Genomic DNA, 12726 nt, shown 5'->3' on the forward strand with positions numbered 1-12726 from the left:
GTACTTTTTCTGTTTCTTTATTTTCTTTTACTTGCGCCGATTTTTCTACTACAAGAGCATGCTTGACATTTTTCAATCGCACAAAATTGAGACAAATACTCGTTAATCTCTTTATTCTAGTCACAGTTTTGGCTAAAATTGGCAGCGCGCGCTCGATGACATCGCCGCACCAGACGAAGCAGCATAAAATAACAAAAATAGCATTAAATAAAAAAAGAGACGCCCTGCATGGTATGAGTCTTTGCGTGTTCCATATGTTAAAAAAACATATCTTCTGGTAGCGATGGTATCGACTGCATTCCTTAATTTGCAATTAATTTATGGTGATTTATGTGCCAAAGCTACGATCTGATTATGAGGCACGCCACTGCATCCCTGACCCCTGAGAAAATTATTTCTGCTTAATTATACAGCTTACTCAAGCACATCATTGTTTGAACATTTCATCGAGTTCAGCATCTCCCTCGGTGGAGGCTGATAAACTTACCGCACTGTTCTTTAATGTACATTGCTGTACACTCCTGGATGTGCGCCGCCACACTGCACCCAGCAATTTGAAGCGGCATACTCCCCATGTACTAATACATGCGCAATGCTCGTTATACCCATTATTGCGCATTGGTGAAAGTGAAACTATGGTCCGCCCAAATAGAGTCATTCGGACGTCTTCATTTTATTTCTTCTTTTTATTAGGGGATACGTTTGCTGTGTGTCCGTACGTAGCTATTCTCTTCTGTAAATACTTGTTTAGAACCGCCATTCTAATATAAGCCTGTATTAGCTGTGTACATTGCATATTAGCCTAGTGTTGACCTATCAAAGTCTAATGCATGCATTTGCGTATCAGATCTTTATTTTGTCTATGCAAATCAGTAAAAGTCTTGGTATAATTCTTCTTCATCATCAGCCGAACTTACGCCGACTGCCGAATGAAGGCCAGTGATCCCTAGTCTTGCATATCAGCCGACGGCATCCGATGCCTCCATGGAAATCGCATTAGACCGCCAAATTCTCTATCGCGCTCGACTCCGTCCCTTCCCTTTACACCCATTATTTTACTGTAATAGACGACCTGCTGTCTGCACCACAAGTTGCATGGCCTAGGCAACTGCACTCATGCCTCTTAATGTCAATTCGAAATCAGTTCCTTCGAGCGCTGCTGAACCGGACAGCGCCCATAGTGGTTGCCAGGTGTGCCAGTGCGGTATCAACGAAAGTGCCGAGCAAGCTACGCGCTCCGCCCACCAGTAATTCGAGTGTGTGCCCGTGGTGTAGTCGAAAGGGCTGACGCAGCCTGAAAACTTCGCAAATTTGGTACTCATAATGCGTTATAAGCTTAACATTCAGTGAACCATGTGACTGCTATCCTCTTGGCCCTTTTTTTTTATATTGAAGTGTATATTAGGAGAGGTTGGCGCCTTCATGGTGGCACCGGCTACTCCTTGTCACTTGGCAAAGGAAACAAATTTGCGTAAGAAGGGAGAATAGCAACACGAAATAATGCACTCAGTAGAACACTGGATGAATAAAAATATACAGTCCAATAGTACATCAGTCGCAAAGTTCTGTGCATTAGTTCAGTCCACGTACGCATATATAAAGTCAGATATTTTGTACAGCCAAAACACACAACACATGTAATGCACTGCAAGTACAGAACAGAATTATACATATTGCGTAAAAGTTGCGATCACCACATAAACCAACTATCAACCACGGACAACGCTTGTGTTGCTCATTTAGCGTATTCGGATCATCTGATACCTAATATTTTCCCAAAATGTTGGTGTCCTCTAAAAACTTTTTCAGAGCAAGAAGCGCTCTTTTTTGAAGGCCCGCAGTTGGCCATGGGCCAAGTACCTTTTTTAGAGTGAATGGTCTTCTGTCTAACATCAACAAAATTGCTTGTAGTACCCTTCTTTGTGGATCGTATTTCGTACACTCGAGAGGAAGATGATTCACATCTTCGTCTGGATGGCCACAAGAACACTGCGGACTAGAGACACGTTTTATTCTGTACAAGAAGTGTCTCGTAAATGCAGTACCAAGACGCAGCCGGTGTACCAAAGTTTCAAATTTTCTGTTGTCTCTTAGAGTTTCCGGCATTGATAAGCTTATACATGGGTCTATTGAGTATAACTCCGAGTTCTTATAGTTTGCTGGTCAAACCAGGTAGTTTTGCTGAGACGACAAGAAATCTGTCTCAGGATCAGACGGACTTCACTACGCAATAGGGGAAGATTGGTTGTCTCTGCGTTATTGTGCGCTCGATTCGCAGCTGCGTCCGCTGCAGTATTACCAGGAATATTGCAGTGCCCAGGAATCCACTGAAATGCAATTACGTGGTTCATTGCGCTTGCTTTTGTAAGTTCTTTGAGCGTCTCATACAATATCGAAGTGTTCAAAGAATTTTCTTATTGCTCTGTAGTAATGTGAGAGCGGCTTGCGAATCGCTAAAGATAACCCATTTTTGCGAATGTTTTTCTAAAGTGATGAAACGCAAAGCACACAGGATTGCAAATAGTTCTGCCATGGTGGAAGATGTCTCCCGGGATAATTTAAATGTTTGCTCTAGCGCTAAATGTGGAATGACGAATGCGGAAGTCGAGGAATTTTTATGACACGAACCATCTCTATAGACGTGGATGTACTGGGGATATAATGAGTAAATTTGTAGAGTGCCAGTTGCTGTGCGGCTACTATGAACATGTCTGTCTTAGATATAATCCCTTCAACCGATAATTCTATTTGAGGACATGTTAACATCCAAGGAGGATAACAAACATCCACTTTGAATAATTCAAGTCTTGGTAATAATGCTTTATGTTCTCGAACAACATCGTGAATTTTGCTTCTGTTTCTTTCGGTAAGCGCAAGGTTTAATGGATGCTTCTCGTGTTGGGTTAAGATGCGATAAATATGTCGGCATGTTTCAACCGTTCGTATGACTGGAAATGGTGGGTGACGAGCTTCAGCAATTACTAAAGAACTCGTGGTAGCCTGCGGAACCCCAAGACACACTCGCAGCCCTCTTGCCAGTAAACGTTGAAGACGTTCCTCAGAAGTTTGCGATAAACCATGGAGAATAGGTGCTGAGTAAGCAATTTTTTTGTTTCATGAGTGCGTTATAATGAACCTGTAATAGTGAAGAGACTGATCCCCCCCCCCCCCACGTTGTGCCAGCGAGTCGCCGAAGTACGTTTATTACTGCATTGGTCTGCTTTTCAATTGCGCGGATGTGTGAAGCCCATGTTAGCTGGCGGTCAAGAATAACTCCAAGAAATTTATGCTCTTTCACAAACATCAAAGTTTGCCCGTTTAGCGTAAGTTGGAAGTTATTCAGCTGTCATCTAGTGAAAGGATGATGATGATGAAAAACTTTATCCCTCTTTAAAGGGAAGGGGGCAATGGAATAGAGGGTGGGGGAGGAACTACTTGAAGTAGGCCTCCTTTATCCTCTCAGCCCACTCCAGGCTGGCCTCTTGAAGATCTGGCCTGGAGCTGCGCAAGGCAGCCTTCCACTGCTCCCCACTAGATATTAATTGCTTGAGGAAAGGGGGAAGGGGGTGCTTAGGGCACCCCCACATGATGTGGTTTAAGTCTGCTTTGGGAGAGACACACAATTTACAAGAGGGAGAAACGTAAATGGCGGGATGAATGCAGTGGAGGAGGTAAGGGGACGGAAAGGTGCGAGTCTGCAGCTGTCGCCACAGAACTTCACACCTACGCGGGGATTTGCCCATGAGTGGCGGAAAGGTTAAGCGGTCTAATCGGTAGTGTGTGCAGATGTCGTGGTAAGTAATAAGTCGATCCCGCGCTGTAAACGGCGCCTCCTCCGTGATGAGGTGCGACACATCTGATGCCTGAGCCAGTACGGCTGTCTTTGCATATGAAAGACTCATGCCTCTTTCTTTTAAAAAGGTGTCGATATTATCAAGACCCTCTTGCAGCGTTGTTTGAATGTATTGTATATGAGAACCAGAGGCCCATATGCAGATGTCATCTGCGTACAGCGAATACTGTAGACCAGACGGGAGTTTTAGTGGCAAGGCTGCCATGAGACAGTTGAATAAAAGCGGACTGACAACACTGCCCTGCGGTACGCCCTGCGTGATGCTGTGATAATTACTGTCTCCTTCGATTGTTTCCGTAAATATTTTTCTGTATTTTAAGAAATTTGACACCCATCGCAGTGCTCGACCGTGTAGGCCAAGCTCTAACATACCAGTAAGGATGTGTATGTGACTTACAGTGTCGAATGCTCTTTGAATGTCTAAAAATACTGCTGCTGTCACATTTCCGCAACTACGTTCATGTTCGACGCATGTGGCAATGTCTAATACTGAATTCATTGTACACCGATTTTGTCGAAAACCGGTCATGTAATTGGAAAACACATTTGTGTGTTCACACCACCACTGCAGTCGACGGTCTATCATCTTCTCCATTAGTTTGGAAAGACAGCTTGTGAGACTGACGGGTCGGTAGGAGTCAAGACAAAGGGGAGTCTTTCCTGGTTTTAGAACTGGAATTACTCTGGCTAATTTCCATGAATCTGGAAGAGTCTCTCTTATCCAGATATCATTAAATATCTCCAAAAGAGCCATTCTTCCTATTGGACGTATATAGGTTCTTTAACATCATATACGTGACACCATTTGGGCCTGCGGTTGTCTTTGTACGGCATGACGAAAGAGCACATTTCAATTCATTTAGACTAAACTCACAGTCAAGTTGAGGATGTTGTGACATAAAGCACGCACGAACTTTCTGTTCTGCTAGTGTTGTAGAACTTTTAAATTGTAGGCAAGTAAACGGAATTCCTGGTCTGGATATAAATTGACAGAATTCTTCAGCAACAGATGTTTCCGGAGTGCTTCGAGCTACGGCAAGGGTACGGAAGGGATGGCTCTGGGTAACTGGACGACTAAAAGATCGGACAATTGACCATATTCTGGGAACTGGAGTAAACGGAGACAACGACGCGCAGTATTCTCGCCACCTTCTCGTACCTAATTTTTGTAAGCGTCTGCGCGAAGTTGACCGAACTTTCTGTGCCATCTTGTAGTCATCCAGCTTTCCACTGCGGCGGTAAGCCAGTTCTGCGCGTCTTCTAATTGCTCTTAGACATACATATTCCCCATCGACTGCAGTGTATTCATTTGGAACAATGACTTGTTTTGTGCAGATCTCGTAGGACTCACACAATATATTTGCAAAAATTTGACAGCTCGGATTTTCACCCAATGAGTTACATGGTGACGAAAACTTTGCCAATTAGTATATTTTGAGTAGCGCCGGGTCCCCTCACTCCGTATGTGGCGATGTTTTACCAGGATCGGAAAATGATCACTACCGTGCGTTTCTATGTCCGTTGACCATTCAACGTCATCAAGAAGGTCTTGTGAGCAAAGCGTAACATCTATACAGCTTGAGTAACGAAAGCCCCGCAAGAACGTTGGAGAGCTGTCATTTAACACGATCAGATAACTTTTCTCTGTGGCAGACTCTATGATGCTTCCGCAGGAATCGTTATATTCACTGCCTCAGATGACGTTATGTGCGTTGAAATCCCCACAAACCAGCACATGTGAGTTTGCGATACCAGACACATTCACCAAGCTGTCAACTGATATTTTGCTAGCACATTGTAGATGTAGACTGATCACTGTGACGCTTGTATTTCTAATAGATATCTTGCATGCTACGAACTCCGGTATATTTAAATCGCTCGACTGTATTAATAGGACGGCAGGTCCTTTCTCACGCATAACATCGCTCTGCTACTACCAGCAATGTGCGATGATTTATATATAACATAGTTTGAAAGACGAAAGTCATCTCTTACGCCTGCCTCCTGTATACATAAAACAGGAAAGTTATGTTGAGCTAGTAGTTTGCTAAAATCAGCTGACTTATTTCGAAGGCTATTAGCATTCCACTGAAATACGAAAACATTGTTGTAACGATTATTCATTGTAAGCCTGCCGTGGAGCTGTTGGTGGTTGTGGAAGCACCAACGATTGCATAGTAAGCAGTGCTTTTACCTCTGGTAGGTTGTTTGCTTGTGGAATGGCACTGAGAATTGCACGCAGAGCTGCGAATGGCATGGGCAGGATCATCTGTACTACAGGTAAAGACGCGTAATCACCAAACGACGCTGAAGCTCCATGCGTGCTCGAAGCAGGTCGCTGAAGAGTTGACTGAGATGGTCGCTGGGATGACTGGTGCGGTTGAGGCGAATGCTGAGGCAGTCGCTCAGACGTTAGATGAGGTTACTGTGTCAAAGGCTGAGGGCGTTGCTGAGAAGGTCGGTGAATTTCACTCGAAGCCTGGGCAAGATGAGTAGCATTCTCTGAAGGTGGATCATGCCGCTCGCTGTCAGAACGTTGTCGACCTGAGTGTTTTAGAGCTGCAGAATAGCTCATATGGACCCCTTGCTCTTTTTCTTTGCTAGGAGTTGGAGGCGCGCATCTTACAGCATCAAGGTTGGGTGGGGGCGCATTACGAGGAGGCAGCCTTCCGTATTTTAACTCATGTCTGCGTAACCTTGAGGCAGCTCTGCTCTGAGGGCACCCGGAGTAGGAAGCTGTACGGTTTCCACCACAGTTGGCACACTTTGGCTGACACACAGACTTGCACTCTGAATGGTTGTGGTCTTCCGAGCATATCTTGCAGCGACGCTGACTGCGGCAGTTCTTCGATAGATGTCCAAATCTCTGGCAGTTGTAGCATCTTAGAGCAGGGCCATGGTATTCTTCTACGGGGTGACTCGTGAAACCTAAATGCACTCGTTGTGGCATAGGTTTGTCTTCTCTGAAATGGAGGATGACGGTTCTCAGAGGGCGCGCTTCTACCGCTCCGTCTTCTTGGCGATGGTAGCGCGCCTGACGACGGGCTGATGTCACTCCAAAATCCTTCCGGAAGTCAACCAGTTGTCCTTCCGTGTACTCAACTGGCACATGGCGTATCTTGCCAACATTCTTGGTATGAGACGTCGGAATGAATGGCTTCACTTCCAAACCAGCCATTCGCTCATCGACAGTAGATGTCTTCCAGATGAGACTGAAGTAACGTTGACAGAGAAACTTCCATGTCTATTCACGCGGAAAGACTGCAATTTTTCTTTTGCAGCGGAGACAATTTCCGACGCAGCTCGGTTTGGATTCACTTACCAGAAGTTGCGTCCTTCCTGTGAGGGCCGAAAAACAACTGGAATTCCCTCAGGCTGCTTCTTTTTATACGTTACTAAGGAGAACGGCGTTTCATCGCAGTCTATTTCTTCATCTTCACTTAGATCATAGGTAGATGTTTTGTCGTCATCAACCCGTCGTTTCTTGGCTTTATTTTCGCTTGTCTCAGCCATATTCACTGAAGGTGCGCTGGAAGGTAGGGCGGCGTTGAAAACTAGCGTCGCTGGCTTGATGACATTGGGCGCTTGTTGGGGCACTTCCGAGTGCGGCGCCGCTTCTGCGGCACTCATGAGCCTAGGAACGCGCTGTCGGACATATGGCTCGTGCCGGTGTTCTTTGCTGCCTACCGCCGTGGTAGGCGTAGATGCGCTGCGGAGCGCAGCCGAACCACGCGATATTGTGCGTGATCTTTACCACACCGGAATCCCACGGGATGTTTGTTCTCCGTGGACAACAGTAAAGTCTCAACACAGCACTGATTCTTCGAAGAAAACAGAAAATAATATCTCACCGAAGAAGCAGCGGCCGCTCGGAGGTACTTCTTGTGCCTTCGAATACCACCTGATCTGTCTCGTTGCGACGCAACTTTACTGCGTCGCTTGCGGCTACGCATCGCTTTGACATACGCCTGCTATTTTCGTATCGGCATGATGAACGGTGCCTTGTGCAGCCTTTAGACTACACGAGGAACCACCCATCTTGCTGATGGCAACGAGGCCATATATAAGTTCTTTATTTTATTTTTATTTTATTTTTACCGGCACCAAATGTTTAAAAATCAACTGTGGCCAACGGCACAATTCTAGCCCTTGAACTGAATTACCTGATGAGGCGGACATTGCTTCGACGAGCAGTGAAACCGTAATTGACTAATTAGCAAAATCTCACTTATTCGAGTTTCTTACTAAATAATTTACAGAACATATTGCAATCTACGAACAAATATGTAGCCTTAGAACAGAGAGATGATAATGATGACATAGAGGTAATTAATGAAACCGTAACGAGGCTGGCTTCAGAGGCAGCGATTGAAGTGGGAGGTAAGACACCAAGGCAACCAGTAGGCAAGCTCTCCCAAGTAACAAAGGACCTTATAAAGAAACGACAAAGACTGAAAGTGTCCAACTCAAGAAATAAAATATAATTTGCGAATTGTCAAAACTGATCAACAAGGCGAAAATAAGCGATATTCGAAACTATAACGTGAGAAAGACTGAAGAAGCCGTAAAAATGGACGCAGCCTGGAATCAGTGAGAAGAAAACTTGGCATAGGACAAACCAAGATGTATACGCTAAAAGATAAGCAGGGTAATATCATCAGCAATCTCGAAGATATAGTAAAAGCAGCGGAAGAATTCTATACTGACCTTTACAGTACCCAGACGACTCAGGAGCGCTCTATTCACAACAATAATGAACAGTATACAGAAGCTTCTCCTATAACTAGAGATGAGGTCAGAAAGGCCTTGCAAGGCATGAAACGGGGAAAAGCGGCAGGAGAGGATGGAATAACAGTCGATTTAATCAAAGATGGAGGTGACATAATGCTAGGAAAACTGCGGCTCTCTATACGAAGTGTCTATCGACTGCAAGGGTCCCAGGAAACTGGAAGAATGCAAACATTATACTAATCCACAAAAAGGGCAACGTTAAAGAACTAAAAAATTATAGGCCCATTAGCTTACTCCCAGTATTATATAAAATATTTGCCAATATAACCTCCTACAGAATAAGGACAACACTGCAATTTAGTCAACCAAGGGAGCAGGCTGGCTTCAGGAGAGGTTACTCTACAATGGATCACATCCATGTCATTAACCAGGTTATCGAGAAATCCGCAGAGTACAATAAACCTCTTTATATGGCTTTCATAGATTACGAAAAAGCATTTGATTCAGTAGAGATACCAGCAGTCATAAAGGCATTGCGTAATCAAGGAGTACAGACTGATTACGTAAATGCCCTAGAAAATATCTACAGATATTCCACAGCCACCTTAATCCTACACAACAAAAGTAGGAAGATACCTATAATGAAAAGAGTCAGACAAGGAGACACAATCTCTCCAATGCTATTCACTGCGTGCTTAGAAGTATTCCAGCTATTAAACTGGGAAGGCTTGGGAGTAAAGATCGACGGTGAATACCTCAACAACCTTCGGTTTGCCGATGACTTGTTCTATTCAGCAACAATGCAGACGAGTTACAACAAATGATTGAGGACCTTAACAGGGAAAGTGTAAGAGTGGGACTGAAGATTAATATGCAGAAGACAAAGGTAATGATAAATAACCTGGCAAGGGAACAAGACTTCAAGATCGCAGGTCAGCCTCTAGAGTCTGTGGAGGAGCACGTTTACCTAGGTCAACTAATCACAGGGAACCAAGGCCATGAGAAGGAAATTCACAGAAGAATAAAAATGGGTTGGATCGCATACGGCAGACATCGTGAGCTCCTGAATGGGAGCTTACAGTTATCATTGAAAAGGAAAGTATACAATCAGTGAATTTTACCGGTGCTGAAATACGGCGCAGAGACTTGGAGGCTGACAAAGAAGCTTGAGAACAAGTTAAGGACCGCGCAAGAGCGATGGAACGAAGAATGCTAGGCATAACTTTAAGAGACAGCAAGAGAGCAGTTTGGGTCAGAGAGCAAACGAGCATAGACGATATTCTAATAGACATTAAGAAAAAAAATGGCGCTGGGCAGGTCATGTAATGCCCAGACTAGATAACCGTTGGACCATTAGGGTAACAGAATAGGTACCAAGAGAAAGAAAGAAGCTCAGTAGAGGACGGCAGAAGACTAGATGGAGTGACGAAATTAGGAAATTTGCTGGCGCTATTTGGAGTCGGTTGGCGCAGGACAGGGTTAATTAGAGATCGCAGGGAGAGGCCTTCGTCCTGCAGTCGACGTGAATAGGCTGATGATGATGATGATGATGATGATGATGATTGCAATCTGCGAACTCTAGCTCGTCAATTTGCACCGCATATCGACTTGGAATGAATTCTGGGGATGGCTTTGGTATCAAGATATGCGGCGTCAAACTTGCGGTAAAAGTTCACTGTTGTTCCACTTACTTATTTAGAATAACACTGTTTTATGCCTTGAAGCGCCAAGTTAACTGGACCGCCAATGTATTTTGTCGCACACATTGAAAATTAATTATTTCCAAACTGGTGCCAGCGTGAGAATTCGTTCGAAATGGATACGCCTTGCGAACTCACTGGCTACAATTGGTAAATTGGGTCGTACAGTTGAGCAATTGAGCTAATTATTTAATTAATCATCCTGATTTCTCATAGATTTGATTCCCTCCTCATCGAGTAATTTAGTTTGAGGGCCCGAATTGTGTTGTCTTCCACCGCCGAAATTTAAAATTTTGATCCAGCTAAAAAAATGGAGACACTCTACTGTGCTTCTTTTGGGGACAAAAGACAGGCTTTGCGTGCTGTTTTATGCCACTGGACGACAGAGCGTTCACAGAAGGGAACAAGTGAGGTCGAACGAGTCGATAGTCATCCGCACAGAAAGCCGAAAGAGCCCTGCTGCCCTTAAAAACGACTAGGTTCTGCGATCGCATTTGAATAAAGAATGAACGCTCTTGTGCGCGCGTGCGCATCATTTGTAATCCTTCCTTTTTTTTCCCATCCCCCAGGCTTGGGTAACAAACCAGGTGCAGCTCGGTTATCCTCCCTGTATTACATTTTCTGTATCTCCTTTTCTCGAGTTACATCTGTTCACAGTCTCATCCGTACCGACATCTGGCTGCCTCTTAACGTTACGCCTGTTATTTTCCGTTGCACTGCTGATTGTTTAGCAAAGTAGTTTCTTCTCAAAAATATTTTCTTATCGTCCAAGTTTGCGAGGGAAAGCTGCAGGTAAAGGAAGAATTCACTAATTGCATATATTTCTTTTCAAAGATATCCGTAATCTGCCATTCACAGCAGTGGCGTAGCCAGTAAATTCGTTCGGCGGGGGGGGGGGGGGGGGGGGAGTTCACATTGCAGCACGGCCTTCTATTCATAGAATTTGTCGAGGGATCAAATACATGAATAATAACTGCATTTTCATTGCCAAAGATGCTGAAATGAAATTCTTGAATGCACTGTCAAGAAAAGTAAAATATGTATTTCTTCAGAAAAGACTATATTCGTAAGTGCCGAAAATTATGCCAGAAATAACTGATATCAATGCTTCCGTGATTTTTGTCTATTTAGTAACTGGACAAAATATCGCACCAACTTTAGAACTATATCAGTTCGAAACCACCAAAGCAGGGCATGCTGCTTATATGAAAAATGCTGCTGATATGAAATGAACAAGTTGAGGACAAATATTTGAATGAAACTTTGCCATTCAAGAACTTTTACATTTTTGTGCATATGCAATGGCCAGAAAAAACCCTCACTGACGCTTTCCTTCGTTCCAGTGTATTGCGCAGGTGCAGGTGTCACTGGTCGTGTATTCTGAGTAATTGCACCGAAATTATAGTGGCAACAGAGAGCACATATAAAAGCAGGAGCCCTGCAAAATATACATTAGAAACGCGAAGGCACAATGGAATATACAAATGCGAAGGTGCAGCTTGATAAAGGGCAGAAAGGTGTCATTGGAAACAAAGTTCACTGCAGGTATACACAAAACTACGCAAGAAGATATTTAAATCTACATATAAGTCTCGAATAAATCTAGGTATCTAAGCAAAAGTCACTGTACGTAATGCGTCAAACCAGGCAAATAAACATGTTGCGCAATCACAGGTCACAGAATCCTAAAGCCCCCCCCCCCTCCACCTCCCTCCACTCCCCCCGATTAAACCCCCATGCATCGAGCGCGAAGGAAGGCGGCGCGCTTCCTCCCCACTTTTCTACCTTGCGCACACAAGACTGAGCCACCATCGTCGGCTCCCCATCCCACCAACGCTTTCACGATGTTATCGCCCTTGGACGTTATACGGAACATGACGGCGATGGCCGGAACGCCCCTGGACTGTCCATATAACTGCTATCACAATAATATAATAAGAGAATCCGGCAACTGAAGAGTCCCGTGACCCGTTACTTCCAGCAAAAGAAGTAACAAAATCGAACTTTCACCGTGCGACAATTCGCCGCGCCTCAACAATGTCTTTTTTTGTCTTTTGTGGAAAATGAAAAAACGCAAAGGAAAGCATGTTATCCACAATTGAATGCCTACTTTGGGAAGCTAATGTGTCTACCGAAGGAATATTGAAAATAATGTGAGACGCTTGGTCCACAGAGGACCATATGCATACTGCTTGGTATCCTACACCTGGTGAGACAAAAGGCTTTCCGGAGAGGTTGCGATAACATCGAAGTGAAGGTGATGCCCTCAAGCGAACGCGTCGCAATCCGTCGAGTCCCCACAGTGATGGCGGCGAGCGACCACTGTTTCGTTTTCGCGTCTGCTAGCCAGAAAACGTCCAAAACTCCGCCAGGCCAAAATCCACTCGGCAAGAGAAAAACGAACGCGCACCGAAGTGCGCCGCGAGGTGGTCAGGGCAACAC

This window comes from Dermacentor variabilis, chromosome 1 (genome assembly GCF_050947875.1).
Source record: "Dermacentor variabilis isolate Ectoservices chromosome 1, ASM5094787v1, whole genome shotgun sequence".
In the NCBI taxonomy this organism is placed as follows: domain Eukaryota; kingdom Metazoa; phylum Arthropoda; class Arachnida; order Ixodida; family Ixodidae; genus Dermacentor; species Dermacentor variabilis.